Here is an 18,692-nt window from a genome sequence, read left to right as displayed (position 1 = left end):
TCATGATTGACAACTCCCTTTCTTTGGACCCCCAAATCAATAGAACAGTTTCTACCTGCTTTGGGATGATCAGGATTCTCAGAAAGATCTCCCAATTTCTTTCCTTTTCTGCCCTAAAACAGGCCATTGTGGCCCTTGCGTTGTCCAGATTAGACTATTGTAATGTCCTTTATTTCGGAATTAATAAGGGGCTTGTGCATCAATTCAGCTAGTGCAGAATGCTGCTGCCAGGCTGGTGATGGGTTTTCCCAAATATCACTCAGTCTCGGCCACTATCAAGAATCTGCACTGGCTTCCGCTTGGTCCGAGGATTGTATTTAAAGCCCTCTGCCTTGTTTATAGGGCTTTCTACGATACAGGGTCAGAAGGCATCAAGAAATTATTTCGGAGATATGTCCCCACCAAGCAGTTAAGATCGGCTAGCAAGAACTTGCTGATCGGCGCAAGTTTTAGGAAAACTAGGTGGGGAGGCAGAGCCTTCTCTCTTTCTGCTGATAAACTGTGGAACTCCCTTCCTCTCTCAATTTCGGCTCTGGAATCTCACTCTCTTTTTCGTAAAGCCTTGAAGACCTGGCTTTTTACTCTCTACTCTGTAAGCCTAGTACATTTGTGCACCTCAGTTCTCCTGACCTCTTTCCGCAGCGCCTTGACGCCCCTGGGCTAAGTTCACGCTGTATAAAGCTTATATTCATTCATTCCTTAGAGCTTGAATGTACCTCCCTAGCAAGCATGTGATGTTTGTAGACTGCAGAGTCATACTTGCTGAGAAAAACACCTTTCTGGTTGACTGCTTTAATGTTTTCGAATCTCTATCATCCCAGGGTGGTAGGGAAGGATCCAGTTGACTGCTTGGAGCAAGAAGCCTGAACCACCAAGCTTTCTGGAGATGGATGGGCAGAAAGGAAAGCTGGATCACGAGGAGCAGGTCTATATCTCCTTGCCACCGATCTAGAAACTGCAGAGGCAGACAAGGGTTTCTGCCACACTTCCATAATTGGCTCCGTCAACGCCTCATTGAAAGGCAGCAGAGATTCACTAGAAGAGGAAGTAGAACTAAGCACTTCAGTCTGAATATTTCACTTTACCTCAGCTGATGGCAACTGAAGGTCCAACAATTCAGCAGCTTTTCTGATGACCACATAATAAGGGGCAACATCCTGTGGGGATAAAGCCTTCAGAGAAGAAAGCTCCCACTCCAGGGAAGTGTCAAAGCCACAAGCCTCAAGTAGACCTTTGAATTCATCTACAGAGTCAAGAATCTCCCCTTTCTCCTGCTCTTGCTGGTACTTATCTTCCTTCAGCAGTCTTTGCGCGTCACTCCTGAAATAAGTGTTACAGGATCAGTGTTGGCAGCGCCATCTGCGGTGTTGGTGACAACGGCGCTGGCGTAGAAGGAGGACCTTCCGCAGTAGGCAACGGCGACGATCGAATCCGGGTCGATGTCGGCTCAACCCCTGACGGCGCCGGTGACTGAGATATCGGAGTCGAAAACCTTGGCGCCGGGAACTGCCAAAATGAGGCCGTCGGCATGAAAGGCACGAAAGGTGCCTGAGTCTACTGCTGGGGAATACCCAAGTTAAAGGCAAGCGGACCCAAAGGGCCAGAAGCCGCACCGGTAGGGTAAGATGCCCTGTCAAACATGCCGAACATCGCATTAAGGAAATGCAAAGGATCCGATCCTGGTCTAGGGAAAGGAGGATAACGATCCAAACTCCCTTGGTCTGGAACCATTCAAGGCCGTACAGGAGGCTGGGGTTTCGGAGCCGGAGACATCCGCTCCTGCACAGGCGAAGCCGCAGGTGCAGGAGAAGACTCCCTGGGAGCCAGAGAATTCCTGGGTGCTGGAGAGCCTCTGGGCGTCAGAGAATCCCTCAACAAATGCCTCGGAGCGGAGAGTTGACCAGAGTCGCCTGCGGAGAAGGAGAAGGCGACGGAGAGAGAAAGTCTTATTCACGATGTTACTCTCTAGAAGAGGCTGATCTCGAAGCCCTGCCCTTCGAAGAACGACGTCGTGAACCGTGTCTTCTCTTGAAATTCTTATGCTTCTTCAACTTCAAAGTATGTGAGGTCGACGACATCGAACGCTTCCAACCCCTCTTCTCCTTTTTCGCACGCGCTATGAAGACTTTGGCTTCACGTTTTTTCAGTGCCTTCGGGTTTATCTTCCGACAGCACGAACACCCTTCGACGTTGTGGTCTGAAGAAAGGCACCAAAGGCAGTCGTTGTGTGAGATCATCATAGATATATGGCCCCCACACTCCCTGCCGGGCTTGAAAACCGACTTCTTCATAGTAGACATTCTCACTGCAACACGAAGAAGATGGGAGAACCAAAGTAATCACAGAGAAATGGAGAGTCCCAGAAAAAAAACATTACACGTCGACGGCACAGAAAAAAGGGAACTGACTTCAGCACACCGATGAGGTCTTCTTATGGCTCCAGTGAAGTCATACGGTGTAGCGAGCGTAGCCGTATTATTATGACCTATACTGCTCTTTTGTAATTTTTAACAGAAGACCCCCCCCCCACACACACACACCAAACCTCTTAAAACAGGCAACATGAGCAAAGAGACAATATTGACATGTGTCTGCAAGGAATCTTTAACTTGTTCCACTATACATTCTATTATATAATCTAAGAATGTATTTAAAGGGCTATCATGTTGTAAGACAGCTTTGTGGGCAAAGGAAAGTTGTGTACATTTATGTTGGAGTTTAGTGGAGTCCCTTATAGCAGAACACAGAACAGCAAATGTTGAATTGCCTAGTTTCTCATCATTCAGGTCCTAGAGATCAACAATGGACCGGGTAAGTCAATAATCTGCCCCGCTTGCTAAAATATGGAAACATGGAACCAGAGGAAGCTCCAGGAAGTGGGCATTAGAGGGCACTATCAGGTTTAAGAACCACATCTGAAGTAGTCAGAATAGGGCTAATAAGGATCAGATCCAACTTGATAAAGTTCTAGATCTTCTGGAGAGTCAGACAATCGAGATAAATGCAAAAAGAAGATTCCATGGAAGATCTTATCTTATCTTAATAGGTATTTATAAAGCGCACGTTCACCCAGAGGTTTCATGGCGCTGATCAGGCAGGAGTCACACCAAGGAAGTCACCCGAGAGCTTGTTCGTATAACCAAGTTTTAAGCATTCTTCTAAACGCCAGGAGATTATAGCTCATCCGGATTGGTAATGGCAAGGAATTCTAGAATATTGGGGCGAGATAAGAGACCTGCACCCCCCTGGCATCTGAGCTTGAAAGTAGGAATAGACAAGAGCTGAAGATGGGCAGATCGCAGGTCACGAGAAGGTAGATGCCTAACTATTCTACAGCTAATGAATTTTGGGCTATTTCCGTGCAAAGCTTTGAAGACAATGCACCCAGTCTTGAAAGCAATGCGTTGAGCCATAGGAAGCCAATGAATTTTATTCAACATAGGTCTAGCAGATAGCCATCTAGGTTGCTTATGAATTAACCTAGCGGCCTGATTTTGTACCAGTTGAAGACGCTTGAGTAGGCCCAAAGGGAGGCCAAGATAGATGGAGTTGAAAAATCTAAGCGTGACAGGACCAAGGCAATCCCAACCTGTATCAGGGCAGAGTGGGTGAGCAGGTGGGCGATTTTCCTGATCCTGCGCAGCTGAAATAGGCAGGATGACACCACTGCGCCCATTTGGCCTCTAAGAGAGAGGTCAGCGTTGATGATGACCCCCAGGCTTTTTACTGATGAAGAAGGATGAGGGGGAGGGCCCAGTTCCACAGGCCAATAGTGAGGGCCCCAGGCAAGTTAGCTTTTCCCTGGTTCAATTTCAGATGGTTACGGTCCATCCAACTCTGAATATGGAGCAAGGTAGTTTGAAATTGAAGAATGGAGTCGGTGGAACTGTCCAAGGTAAAAACCAGCTGGAGGTTATCCGCATAATTAAAGGTGGTAACCATCATATCCTTTAAAGAATGGATCAAAGGCAGTAGATACAGCTTGAAAAGGAGAGGCGAGATGGAAGAGCCCTGTGGGACTCCATATGAGGTAACCTGTTTAGAAGCGATGAAAGGGGTGCGACGAACAGCTTGCGTTCTGCCCTCAAGGAAGGATTTAATCCAGTTATAGGCAGTGCCCAGGATGCCGGCCTGTTTGACACGGTCCAACAAGATTTTATGGTTGACCGTGTCAAAGGCGGCCGACAGATCTAATAATACTAACGCCTGGGCAACACCTCGATCGGCATTAGCTCTCATGGTGTCCAGCAGAGTCAGAATTACAGCCTCAGTGGAGTGAGCAGGCCTAAAACCTGCCTGATGCGGCTCTAGGAATTCTGACTGTTCTATAAAATTGGATAGGCACTTAGTCACATGGGCCTCTAAGATCTTGGACAGAAAAGGGAGAAGAGAGATGGGCCGATAGTTAGAAAGGTTCGTAGGGTCAGCCCCAGGTTTTTTAAGTAGGGGGACAATCATGGCATTCTTAAAGGCAGAAGGGACCCTGCCCTGCGTCAGTGACTCTTTAAGGAAAGGTAACACGCTGTGGGGTAGATGGGGAAAAAACATCTCTCATAATATGAGGGGGACAGCAGTCGTTAGGGGAGCTGGATTTGACACAAGTCATTAAATCTGAGAGCGTCAAAGGGCTAAGGAGAGGAAAATTTTCCAGGGTAGAGGCATTGACTACCAGATTGTCCATCGATTCTCTAAGCAGTGTAATTGGAATACTAGCTTTGATGACTAAAATCTTCTCCAGGAAGAAATTGTTTAGGGAATCACATAGATCTTGAGTGGGAGTTTGTTTTGGAAGGATCCTTTCAGCGTTACAGAGGTCGTTAACTATCAAGAAAATTTCCTTCGACTTATTCTGGGAGTCTAATTTTCTTCGTGAGAAGTAGGTTGCTTTGGCTCCCAGAACAGCAGTTTTATATTCTTTACGAGCTGAGGAGTACTGGAGTTTATCTTTCAAGGAGTAGCGTGATCTCCATTTACTTTCCTTTTGGCGGAGCTCAAGTTTCTGTATCTTTAGTTCAGACGAGAACCATTTTTGAGAGTCTGAATGATGAGTACGAGTGAACTTGGTGAGTGGGGCATGGATGTTGAGAAGTGTGGCTCAGGGGTTATAGGCGGCAGACCTGGAGCTTGAGTTCGGCACGGGACCAGGGTTCAATTCCCCGCCTCGGCGGGTCTTGGGCTCAAAATTCCACGGACTCGTTAATTCTCGCTCCAGTGCCTTCTCAACTCACGGGTTCACACTCTGCGACTCTGGGCAATAGCTTGCTTAATCTCCACAACGGCCCCTCGCAGTGGGATGCCTGGCTTTCACCTTGTGGATACCCTGCCAGGGTTATCTCACAGGGGAATACCAGGACGGGTTCCCTAAGCAAGCGCTGAGATGCCCCAGGGTAAGTCGTGCGCTATATAAGTTTCATTCATTTCATTCATTCATTTCATTTCATTTCATGTTACAGGCTGACTGCAACCAGGAAGAGATGTTAGCTTACATAGCATTCATATCTGAGATGAAAGGGGGTACTGAACTAGCCAGTGTGTCCGAAAAAGCTTGAGTATCTAAGGCCCTCCACTTTCTAGTGACTCCGCCTCCTAAGGAGGTGTTCTTAGGCATAGAAGGCAAAACAATGTTGAATTGTATTAAGTAATGATCCGACCATATGCAGGGAGAAATGGTCAGTTCTGTCAATGAGAGATTTGTAGACCAAATTTGGTCCAATGCGTGAACAATAATATGAGTAGCAGAATAAATATGTTGAACAAAATTTAAGTTTAAAAGCAAATCAAGAAGTTCTGTGGCATGGGGTCCACCTAAAATATCGTTGAACCAATAGTTCAGGTCGCCTATGAATAAAATATTAGTGAAGTTCATGGCTAAATTAGCCAACTGTTCACATAGGGAAATGGGGAAGTTAGGCATGGGTTGGGGGGGCCGATAGAGCAGAACAAGAATAAGGGCACCAGAGCTAGAGTCTATTTTGATGACCAGATTGTCTGCCGCCGGGAGATGCAAGAAAAAATATGATGTTTCAATATAATAGCGGCGACTCCACCGCCAGGTCTGCCTGGGGATCGATTGGCCTGTAAAATATATTATTCCTGGGGGAGGGCAGCCAAGATGTCAGGAGTGGAGTCCTGAGTCAACCATGTTTCAGTAAGTAAGAGTATATCTGGTTTATCTGCTGAGAACAATAAGAAAATATCAAGCTGATGTTTGACAAGGGACCGTGTATTAAGGTACAGAACGCGAAGAGCAGAGTGATTCAAAGTGGAAGATACAGGGGTAGGGGAATGGTATGGGGTGCAGGGAGGGACAAGATACCTTGTAAATAGAAAGGATGAAAACTCTTGGCAGTGTTGGTTGTCCCCTTTCAAAAAGATGTTTGTGTTGGATTATACCTAAAATTATAAGTAGGGGAATTGACTAAGTCGCACACAAAGAACATGGTATGGTATCCTCGATATGTCAGCTTTAATGTTTTTCGTAACAACTAGACGGAAAGGTAATGGAAATATGTTGCCTTGAAGGAGCCAGTCCGAGACAGCATTAACTGATATAAAAAGTTAGAACTTTCTGCCTCCCTGTTTATTTACACTAAATACTGTCACTCTGTTGGCTATCAGAACGCGCCAACATATCTTTGGCAAAGAATAATGAAAGGCTAACTGTAGATAGAATAAATTAAACTCCAAAGGCCAGATGTAGGTAAATATCATTTACCGATTCTAAAATACTGAATTTTACTGATTCAGTGTTTTAGAATCGGTAAATGATAAGTAGATAATGATTCGGTAAATTTTACCGAATCGGTAAAATTCGGTAAATACCGATTCAGTATTTACCGAATCAGTATTCCCCATTCATTCCTATGGGCTTGGAGGCCCATAGGAATGAATGAGACTTACCGATTCGGTAAATACTGAATCAGTAATAGGGGGTAGACCTACATTGACACCTTGTTGCACCCCTGTATAGTGCATGGGTGCACATGTGGCACACATACATGCCCTAAGGGCATGCATGCCTGCCACATGGCACTGTTAAAAAAAGCATAACGTTGCTTTTTTAATGGTTTTCGTTATTTACCACCAACTTGTAGTTGGTGGTAAATAACGAATCCTTACAAGTGAAAAGCACTCACTTGAGTGCTTCCTACATTAAGGATTCAGTAATTTACTGAATTGGTATTTAAGAATTCGGTAATTTACTGATTCCTTAAAATACCACGAATCCTTAAATTAGGCCCCTACATCCCAAAAGCCTATTACCGGTCGGTAACTGCCGAAATTCAGTCATTTCGGCCGTTACCGACCGGTATTAGGCTTCCTACATCTGGCCCTAAGTCATTTAAATGGAGCATCATTTCATGATTCACCTGCAGAATTTACAAGTTCATAAACCAATTGGCTTGGTTGTTGTTGTAATCTGAAGAGGTGGTAATTGACAGAATTAGAAAAGCCTCAAACTTTCTCATGTACTAGGACCAGTTTAACTGCTTCTAAGAGCAGACTCTTGTGAATCTCCAGTGAGGTATACTTATATTTGAAACAGAAAAATTAGATACCAACGGATGGTTTAAGACATGACTTTTCAGTTAGATTTAGACAGGATTGGAATGATAAAGGGTTACTTTGAGTGACAAAAACACGGGGATACATGATTCCTGAACATAGGAACTGTACCTGTTGTATTTTTACTGTTGCCTGAGGACATGGTAGACTGGAATGGCCAAAGGGGAGCACCACAAACTGAAAATGCTCCAGGTCATGTTAAATGTCGGCACCCTCTTGATGGCTCCTTTGGACAGTAGATTCGCACCTCTTTCAGTAAGATGGATTGGTGGCAAGAGCTGCGCTGATGTGGGCGGAAGGTGTGGAGGGTTGGAAAGAAACAGAAGGGCATTGACCTGCTTTTTTGATCTGAAGGACCCATTAGGTAGATGTGATGACTTGGCATGGTGGGAGAAAATATCAGATCCTACCTCCTACAGGGTAGTTGTGTGCCACTAAGAGCCAACTAAAGTGACCTGGAGGCTGATGTCGCATGGAAGAGGGACTTGGAAGATTGATGCCTCTGGTGACCTGCACACACTGTTTACCTGGTACCAGTCCCCAGCCACAAAAGGGCTGAGGTGACTCAGGTCGGGTGGGGGAAGTCTGGTGTTCTGTGTACACCAAACCTCTGGAGTAGCCTCAGAAAAACCGAAACTGATGAGGTAATTGTCTGGCTAAAAATGAAAGACCCAAAATGCAAAAGCAAAGAGGGCTCAAAAGAAGTCAGTCCAGGTAAAGAACTTCACTAAGCACATTTGTTTTAACCTCAACAGAGGGGAATTGTGGTTTCAGGACCCCAGCAGCACCTCTGACAACTACCACAAAGGAAGGACTCTCTTCCGTTGGTGTACTAAAGAGGGAAATCAACCATGTACCATGGGAAGTATCAATTCTAGTGGCCTCTTATAAACCCATATACTAACTGTCATCATCATTAAGTTAACGTAAATCATCCCCATCACCTTCATTGTCATCTCTAAGTGATAGAAAAATATGGTCAGAGTTGGAACCAAAAAGCAAGTGGAGCATATGGGGATGCTTTGTGGTAGAGGGAGGGTTTTCTATGAATCACTTTGAACATGAAGCAGGTGAACTGGAGTGGAGTCAGAGCCTGACTTCAGTTGAGGCAGATTCAGCTTCGAGTTAAATAGCATGGTTGTTAATAGAATCCATCTCATCTCCAGTGATGTCACATCCTGTGACAAGAAAGAGACCAGCGCAGGTCTTGAAGCCAGATTAGAAGTTGGGCATGGAGTCAGTGCGGAACCTAATGCAGGTTCCAGGGACTCAAGCAGCTGGAACCGAAACAGACTGAAGGCCAATGCAGATCCTTTGGAATGAAAATGCAGCAGAGGGAGCCGGAAGAGTGTAAATAATAAGCAGTATAGCCTTCAAAGTAGACATGACCAGCTGTAGTGTGGCTGATGGCTCGATGAACTAAGTGTGTACCGAAATCAACTGTGGGATCTGCTCCTAAACTGGAGATCAGAAGTGAGATGGAGTTGCACTTTGACACCCTCGCAACTTCTATTTAGTTAGATATTGGTAGTATGGAGTAGATTTTTGCTTTGCCTTCTTGTGTTTCCGCTTCAAGTTCAACTTTTTTTTTATCAAACATGTGTATTCGCATTTCGTAAAACATACATTGTTAGGCTCACAACTAGACAGCAATGTCATAGAATACAATACACATTGTCACAAAAAGCAAGGTTGAGGGCACTGGTGAGAATATTGCTGTACCTATCTGCTGGAAAAAAAGGGGAGTCTATAGTTAGCCGTAGTTTCGTAAGGTTCATAGGTACAGCGTGTCATGTTACCCCAAATAGGTGGTCATAGTCCATTGTGTTGTGCATTCCAAGGAAAATATATAATCCAAACGATAAAACCAAAAGAACCCCCAATTCCCTATCCATCCTCCCTCCCCCCAATAACTGGGTGGATGGTGGTGATATTGCGCAAGGAAGTTAGATGGTGGGCTGGGCAAAGGTGTAGTAAGGTAGGAATTGGAATAGGTGCATGTCTCTCATTGACGGGGGACACACCGCCAATGGCAGGCCCTTCGTAAGAAAGGCGACTAAAGGACCCCATTTATTTTCGAAACTTTTATAATCCTTGCAGAATATATCCGCCATCCTTTCCAGACAAAGAAGTTTCCATAATCGTGAGTGCCATACAGACAGCGAAGGAGCTGCCCTCTTCTTTCAGGTCGCCGCGATTGTTACCTTCGCTGCACCTATACAAGTCCACATGATGGCTTTATCAGCCCTGATGTTCTAGGGAGGGATCACGAAGACCTAGAAGGATCTCCTCCATAGTGGTCGGTATGGTGTACCCCAATATGGTTTTGATTTGAGCTCGAATTTCTTCCCAGAATGGACGTATGAGGGGCAATACCACCAAACGTGTTGGAAGTCCCCCAGTAACCCACAACCCCTCCTGCATCTGTTAGTCGTGTTCGGAAAGATTCGCTTGAGTTTGGAGGAAACTAAGTACCAGTCCATTAGGGTTTTTTATTTTTATTTTTGGTATACCTTTATTGTTACGTAAGGCAGTTACAATCACAGGCCTACAACCTTCACGGCCGGCCAGTACTTCAGAGACGGTCAAAGCAATTCAATAAATTCAAACAGATGTAGCAGTCCGCCTCCCTTATGCCATTTCTCAGCCCAGGATATTGTCCGTACCATGTAGGTACCAGGATTAAAGAGGTTTCTTTTAAAGGTTTTAAAGAGGGGCAGGATCTGACGCCATACAATCAAAATATACAGGTGCAAGGGGTCATCATTGATCAGGATATGCACAGTCGGGACTACTGCGAGCAGAGCGTAGGCACTAACACGTATTAAACAGGATTGACCATAAACAGTACATTCCGCCCCCCAAAGTAGCATTACCCACTGTAGTAACAACTTTATGAAAACAGCACCCCTTGTAACGTAAGCCATAAAAGCGTACAGTAAACACCCCGCCACCCGGTTACCCAAAAGATAAGAAAAAGGAAAGATGAAGAGAATACCAAGCAGAACAAGAGAGAAAAAAGGGGCCCTAGAAACGAAGAGAGGAAAAGAAAAGAGGAAAGTACCCCTCCCCCAACCCCCCACCCTGCACCCCTGCCTATGGCTACGGCCTCCCCCACAGCAGCGTGCCTGTCGCCCATTGTATGGAACCCGAAGTTTAGAAGAAAGTAGAAGAACTACCACCCGCCTAGCCTAAAGAAAGGACTCAAGAGAGAGAAGAAGAAAAAGAGAACCCCGAAGTCTACAAAGGAACAAAAAGGGAAGGAGGGGGGGGGTTCCAAACTACAACTACAGAAAGAAACAAAAGATGGAGAGGATCCCTTTAGCAGTCCCTCGGCCTCTCCCTCACACCATCGTTGTATCTGCACATGATGTGAACTAAAGCAGCAAGAATCAGATCGAGTTAAACAAGTTGCAAGGGACAAAGTCAACCCGGCGCATCATTAGCTAAGACAACGTATCGCGTAACCCTCACAGCCCCCAATACAGAAGACGACGACCCGGAGGAACGTCATTTATCCTTGTCCAGTCTTGCTTATACCGCCAGATCCAGCAACTTTACCATTCTCCAACAAGTACGATGGGCAAGACCTGGCACTGAAACAGATCTTCCGCACTTCATGCAGGAAAGTAACACAGGAGAACAACGTCTCAATGTTCAAACACGGCAGGAACAGCACCAGAATCTCTAGCAGTAGGACGTAGAAAAAGGTTCCACCAGTCAGATCCAGTCTAGCGCCTCCAGACTGTCCTGGGCATCCAATAGTACAGTCATGGAATGTCGCGAGGCTCAGTGTCTCCGACCCTCCGGTATCAGTAATAGACGCCATCTTGGTGCATCTGGGCGCTGAGGACGGCATCTCGCTATGCATCAACGGGTCAGCCGATCTCGTTCGCTCCACCGCGAGGGTAACTTCATCCAACTTGCCCCCCAATAATCGGGCGCCCTGCACCAAGTTGTCATGGAGGGCTGCTAGGGAAGCCATCAGATCGCCAAGGTGCAGTTCTGTTCCGTACTCCCCGTTTGTCAAGCTCCCCTTCTCCATGTTAGCACGGGTCAGCGCAGGTCTGGAGTGGGGCCGAGGCACAGGCAGCGAGGCAGCGAGCAATGTAGCACCACCGGCAGGGCCACCGAGATCGATTAAAAGCAACCGCTGGAGTCAGTTCAGCTTAGTGGCGGCTCGTAGTAAATTCGGGAGCCTCCCGCCAAAAGCGGAACGAGTAGCAAAGCACTTCTCGGCGGAGGACAAGCGAAAATCCTTCCGCAATATCCTTCTACACAGGGGCACAGCGATAGGCTTGTTCCTCACTTGTGCTCACAGTCCGCCAGTATGAGCCTGCCGAAGATCGGCTGCTGCTTGCCACTTCGGAGCTGACCGGTCGCTCCAGGTCACCGGCGGCCGCTGTTGTTCACTTGGGGATCAGCCTCACAGTCTGGCCGAGTCCCTGGTCTCAGGGCTGCTGCGGGCCGCGAACGTCATCGACTGTATCTCGCCTCCACAAGCAGGCACGAACCTCGGGATTGCACCCTCGGCGATCGGACACGTTCATGTCCCCGTGCACTCCGTCTTGCTGCAGTATTTCATGCAGGATGTGGTCCCGGGAGGAGATGATAACCGGAGCCGAGGGACTAGGCGGCCATCGCGGTCGCCGGCTTGGCTCCTCCCCCCCATTAGGGTTTTTAAGTGTGCTTTTCTAAGTTCTGGGGAGTGATTGAATTTTGATATATCGGACCAAAGTGACGTCCATTCTCTGTCGTGAATATCACGCGGCAATATCCCCTCCCACATAGACATCTAACGTGGTTGGTTGGAAAGAAAATAGTTATAGAGGAAAGAAATCGCTCCTTTCATGAAGCCCACCATTCTAACGTACTTCTCGATGCCCGTTTTCTCCCTTGTGGCTTTGTCGTGTATGTGAGGGGTAAGTGCCCAGTGTCTAAGTTGAAGGTAATGGAAATGTTCTTGTGGTTGTAAGTGCAAATCCCTTTTGCAACTATCAAAAGTGAGGATGTTGTGGTAGTGGAACAGGTGATCAAGCATGAGGCAGCCACCCTCTCTCCAAGCGTCGAATGGGCCTTCGTGTAGGGCTGGAGGAAAGGCTGGATTAAAGTGAATTGGGGTGGTGGTGGTCCCCGGGCTGCGGGAGAGCCATGTGCCCTCCCGCACCAAATTTACATGGCTCAGAGGAGGTGGCGGTATAATTATATGATTGCCCCCGGGACCTGGCCCACTTGGGGGTTTATTTAAATGAAGCGGGGGAGCCCCAGCTTCATTTTTGTAAAAAAATTAGTCCGAATTTGGGCACCCAGCGTGCGTTCGTACTCTAGAAGAAAAAAAATGGGGGGTTCTTGTGGGACCGCCTGAGCAGGCCTAGGGGGTCAGGGTGTTTGCACCCTGCCCCTTTTCTTCATTTTTCACTTTCTTTTACTATTTTCTTATGTCTCGGTTCTGCCGAGTCACAAGATGGCTGCCAACACTTCCTGGTTTGGAGTGTTGGTAGCCAATTAGAATGAAACTTGTGCTGGGGATGGTTTGCAAACCCACCGTGCCCCTAGATATCAATATATATATATATATATATATATATATATACATATATATATATATATATATATATTTTTTTTTTTCTCAACAACTTTTGGTTCAGATCTCCCTCCGTTTTGGCGCTGCTTGCAGGTGCGTCGCTTCTTGCGGTGGAACCAAACCGCTAAATATTACAACTGGGTAACCCGTAGAACGCCGTATCCCACGGGAAACAAATGAAGCCGCCACTCCAGCCACTTAGCTTTTACGTGAGACAACACTTAATTTATTCTTACATCCAATGCAGCATATTCACAGCACAAAAACCAACGCGTTTCGTTAGCTCCCCACTAACTTGATCACGGTTGTTTCAAACACTCTTTGCTGTTTGTGTTTTAAAATGGGAGTTCCTGCCCCCCTTAGTCACATGATGACATCCATATGTTTTATTTCACAATGGGATTCTGGGATATGTAGTCCAAATCGCGACCGCTGTCACAGGAAGCCGCCATGCCTGATTCTCTGAGCGAGGAGACTTCCCAGCTGCTGGAGGATTACCTCCGGCACTGCAGCCTTGGCCCCTCCAGCTCCCGGCCACCGGTCAGCCCCCAGGACCGCACCCTACTGAGGGTAACTGCCGAGGTGCTGGAGCCGCACCGGGACTTCTTCCAAGACTCCTGCTGCGTCCTGGAGGCCGGCGGGGCCTCGTTCTGCAGCGGGTGGCCCAGCAGCTGAGCGACGAGGGCAGCCTTAGCTGGGGCCGGGTGGTGGCGCTCATTGCATTCGCTGGATCTCTGGCCAAGAAGAGCAGCGGCTGTGCAGAGACCCCCGCAGACTGGCGAGGGTGCTGAGCCACTACCTGGAGCAGGAGAAGCGCGAATGGCTGGAGAAGAACGGTGGATGGGATGGATTCTGCAATTTTTTCAACAAAAGTAACACGCATCAGGAGAATCAGAACTGTACCACATACAGCGCAATACTTGCAGCTGCTGGAGTCGGACTGGCGGTGAGTTCAACCCCCGCCTACAATGCCCAGCCGCCCGGCCGGCCAGCCAATTGCATTGCGGCCCGGCCGGAAGTCCCGCCTCCTCGAGCACCCGAGAAAGGAGAGAAAAAGTCTTCCCGTGGCCCGGGGCTCCCGTGAGCTGCGGAGAGCCCCGGAGCCGCCTGCGCAGAGGAGTAGCTTTTGTCCCGCGGCCCCGGAGAAGAGCTGCAGAGCCGAGGAGTCACACCGGGAGCAAAGAGAAGTGCTGCGGAAAGAGCCCCGAGGAGCGGGAGCTCTCGTGTAGGCCCCGCCAGCAGAGCCCGGGAAATGTTGTCAGGTGGGGGGGAGAGCTGCGGCGGGGGGGGGGAGGTGTCTCTGTATGTATGCGGCGGCCGGGGGCGCTTCTGTGTATGCGGCGGCGGGGGGGAGGGTAGGGGGGGGGAGGTGTCTCTGTATGTATGTGGCGGCCGGGGCGCTTCTGTGTATGCGGCGGGGGGGAGTGTCTCTGTATGTGTGCGTGCGTGTGTGTAGGTGCGCTCCTGCGTGTGTGCGGCGGGGGCGGGGGGGGTGCGCGCTCGTGTGTCTGTGTGTGTGTGTGGCCCTTCTTGCCTGCGTGTGCATGTGTGTGTCTGTGGCAGGGGACGGGGACGTGCACGGCGCCGGGCTGGGCGTGCGCGCTCACGAGGTAGAATCTCAGGCAGGAGACGCTCGTGACAGTCTGCTGTCCACATTCCCCTGAAAGTGATTACATAAGTTGTCGCCCTAGACAGCAAAGCTTCGCTTTGCTTTCGTCTAGGCTCGACCTAAAAAGGTCGCTTTCTGAACCAAAAACGACCTTTTCTTGCCAATTTTGGTGTAATTCCGTTTAGCAGTTCGGGCTGTAGCCTTGGCTAAAGTTTCCTATGGGAAATTGATCTTTTGACTTTTACTTTTTCGAATTTCCCAACAACTACAGAATGGATTCACACCATTTAAAAAAAAGGTCACTCTCTGAACCAAGCGCTACCTTTTTGCCATATTTACTGTAATTCCGTTCAGCAGTTCGGCTGTAACGTTGGCTAAAGTTTCCTATGAAAATTAACATGGAGAAAACACTTTTTTGGGGGCCCCCCTTTTTTCTCAGCCCCCGCTTGACGAATCACCCCCAAACATTCAGGATAGGAGCTGACCTTGATAGACCTTTTTTTGGAGAATTTCACGAAGATTCGTCAAACAACGCCAACGTTATTAGCAAATCAAAAAGTGCTATTCCTATGGAAACTAGGTTCTAACTATAACTACCTACTGGCGACCGGCAGTAGGAGATATATATATATATGCACTTTTTCCAGCTGGTTTTGCCAAAATAAAGAAAGCCTGTAACTGATCCTGTGGTCCGTCTCCTGTGTGAACGTCTCGCTGGTCCGGTTGGATTGGAAGCGGCGTGGAGGAGTTCTGTGTATATATATATATATATATATATATATATATATATATATATATATATATATATATATATATATATATATATATATATATATATATATCAGGAACACTCCAATCTTCACAATATAAGAAAGGCACTGACTCCGTGAAATTTCGAATTCCTATATATACATCAGAAATATGCAGCCTAAATCGTAATACTAGGCTTTAATATGCCAACCCTCACTCCTCCCTGGACGTTTTTTCATTTCAAATACTTAAAACCATATAAAATAACATTTTCATGAGACAGAGAAAATGCCTTTAACTTGATTTTGAACATAGCCTTTATTTTCAAAGGAAAAAGGCAAGGTAATAGTAGGCAGATTAGCCTAGAAGGCTGCATGCAGAACACTCAGAAAAAAACTGTTGTTGTGCCTTTAGGACCTCCAGGCTCCCATCATGCCTCACAGATGACAGTTAGGTCAGGTCTTTTTGATGGAGTATAACATTATATTCATATCATGAGTAACTTCTTATAGACGTCCAGGGAGGAGGGAAGGTTGCTTACGACTTTGATGAGTATACTCCTGGACGAGAACTAGGATTACTGGTCAGTAACTTATCCTTCTCTTCCAGGGGATAATCTTCAATAGTCATAAGCACTGAATAGAGTAGCAAGCCCATCCCTAAACCCTGCGGACGAATACCTGCATACCAAAGAAAAAAATCTGTTTTCATTTATGTATTATCCCGATAAATTTCTCAAGTATGTTTGCCCAAACTGAGCATCCGCCTGAGTATCTGAATCTAAACAGTAATGGGGTGCAAATGTGTGAACTGAGCGCCACATGACTGCTTTGCATATCTCTTGGATAGGCATGTTTTTAAACATAGGCATGTTTTTAAGCATAGCTGTAGTATCAGCTTTGCCTTTCGTAGAGTGAACCCTCTGCTTGCCAGGAAGCTGTTTGTGTGCTAGCTGATAGGATAAAGTGATGCAAGACATTATCCATCGAGCGATGGACCTTTTAGAAGAGGGGAAACCAGTGTGTAATGGACCATAGTTAAGAAAGAGACGGTCCGACTTTCTTATACCCTTTGTTCTACCCAACGCTCTTTTTAAATCCAGAGAATGTAACGATCTCTCAGGAAGTGTGGTAGGATTAGGAAAAAATGTGGGAAGAGTGATTGACTGATTACTAAGAAACTCAGAGATCACCTTAAGAAGGAAACTCGGGTGAGTCCTCAGCACCACTCTGTTAGTGTGGAAAACGAGATAAGGCTCTGTAGAGCATAAGGCCTGCATCTCACTCACCCTGTGAGCACATGTAATTGCCACTAGAAAAGAGGTCTTCCATGAGAGGTGCTGTAGAGAAGCTTTGTGAATGGGCTCAAATGGGGGGCCCATTAATTTAGAGAAGACAACATTAAGCTCCCAAGCAGGAGAAAGTAACCTAATTGGTGGCTAAAAAAGCCCTTTGTAATTTGAAAGAAAGAAGCCTGAGTGGGAGACTTTCTACACGCTGTAATTGCTGCCAGGTGTACTCTGATAGAAGAGAACCATAAGCCTGCTTTCGCTAAGTACAATAGATAAGGTAAAATAAGCTGTTCTTGGTCCCTGATAGGATCATGACCATTAGCCGTACACCACAGATAAAAAGGCTTCCATTTGAAAGAATATTACTTTCTCGTCGAAGGCCTCCTCGCTTCCTTTAAGATCTGCATACAGTCTTGCAAGAGACAGAAGTGCCCATCTTGGAGGAACTCAGGAGCCATGCTGTCAATCTCAGTGATGGTAGGTTGGAAGAAAAAACCTGACTTGGTCAGTAGATCCGGTAGCATGGCAATCTTCTGTGTGGCACCAGGATGCTTGTTTCCGGTCCAGGGAAGACATGGCTTGGCAGTTCGGGCTAGACTGTTCCCAAGAGACACAGGGTCAGACTGATTTGAATATGGCCATGTCTGAACAGGGGTGGGGGAGTGAGCTAAAGATTGATGATGGAATAAACCCTGATCAGTTGACTGGGGGTGACAGCTTGCAATGTTCAACACTCTGTCCATCATCCGCTTTGGTTTTACCTTGGACAGATGTAGCAGGTCCGGTTTACCACCACTGACTCTGATACCCGATTCGGGTCAAGTTTGTGCTATATAAAACTCTGCAAAATAAAAAAAATAAAAACTGACGAGGCCACTCTGGTGCAATCAGGATCATCTCTGTCCTGGACTTGTAAAGTTTGTTGATCACCACCTTTGGTTTTGCTTTGTTCGCCCTAAGTTGCCATGGTATGCCCAGACGTGGGTCCCTTGCTCACTTTGCCACTGGATTCAAGCTAGCCTGGCTGATGACGGCTGATTAGCCAGAAAGAGGTCCCAAGATGCTTGTTTCCAGTCCGGGGAAGACATGGCTTGGCAGTTCGGGCTGGACTTTTCCCATGAGGCACAGGGTCAGACTGATTTGCATATGGCCATGTCTGAAGTGGGGTGGCGGAGTAAGCTAAAGAATGTTGGTGGATTAAACCCAGATCAGTTGACTGGGGGTGAGCGCTTGCAATGTTCAACACTCCGTCCATCATCCCCTTTGGTTTTACCTTGGACAGATGTAGCAGGTCCGGTTTACACCACTGACGAGGCCACTCTGGTGCAATCAGGATCATCTCTGTCCTGGACTTGTAAAGTTTGTTGATCACCAGCAGTATTAGAGGGACTGGTGGAAAGGCGTAGAGTAATTTCCATGAACAGTCGATCAACAGTGCATTCCACCTGGAGCCTGGTTGGGGGTATCTGGATGCAAAGGCGCGGCATTTTGCTGTTCCTACGTCCGCAAATAAATCTATGTCTGGTGCGCCCCTTCTACAAAAGATGTCTTGAGTTATCTCGTCTTTAGGCAACCAGTCGTGTGCTTCGCCAAAGTTTCGACTTAGGTCGTCCGCCGGTACATTGAGGGAGCCTGGGAGGTGAACTGCAGATATCAACATGCTTCTTGCGAGAAGCCACTTCCAGATCGCTTGAGCTTCCAGAGACAGAGGTCTGGAACTGGTCTCTCCTTGCTTGTTCAGGTAATACATCGTTGTTGTATTGTCCGTCTGAACTGGCAGGGAATTTGACTCGATGGAGGGAAAGAACGCCTTGAGCGCCAGATACACTGCTCTGAGTTCTAACATGCTGATGTGGTAAAACTTTTCCTTTTCTGACCACATCCCTTGGACC

At 47.1% G+C, this 18,692-nt stretch overlaps 1 protein-coding gene and 1 pseudogene across 1 annotated transcript in view; one reads left to right on the top strand and one right to left on the bottom strand.

Moving 5' to 3' along the window:
* The window catches only part of LOC147679783 (myoferlin-like), a 1,922,797-nt gene that overhangs the window by 705,852 nt on the left and 1,198,253 nt on the right, over positions 1–18,692 (bottom strand). The gene's annotated exons all lie outside the window — the stretch shown is intronic.
* Positions 13,583–14,234, top strand: LOC147679785 (anti-apoptotic protein NR13 pseudogene; annotated as a pseudogene).

The sequence above is a fragment of the Lissotriton vulgaris genome, chromosome 11, assembly GCF_964263255.1.
Source record: "Lissotriton vulgaris chromosome 11, aLisVul1.2, whole genome shotgun sequence".
Taxonomy (NCBI): domain Eukaryota; kingdom Metazoa; phylum Chordata; class Amphibia; order Caudata; family Salamandridae; genus Lissotriton; species Lissotriton vulgaris.
The sequence above is the reverse complement of the archived record's forward strand: the minus strand, read 5'-3'. Positions and strand labels throughout refer to the sequence as shown.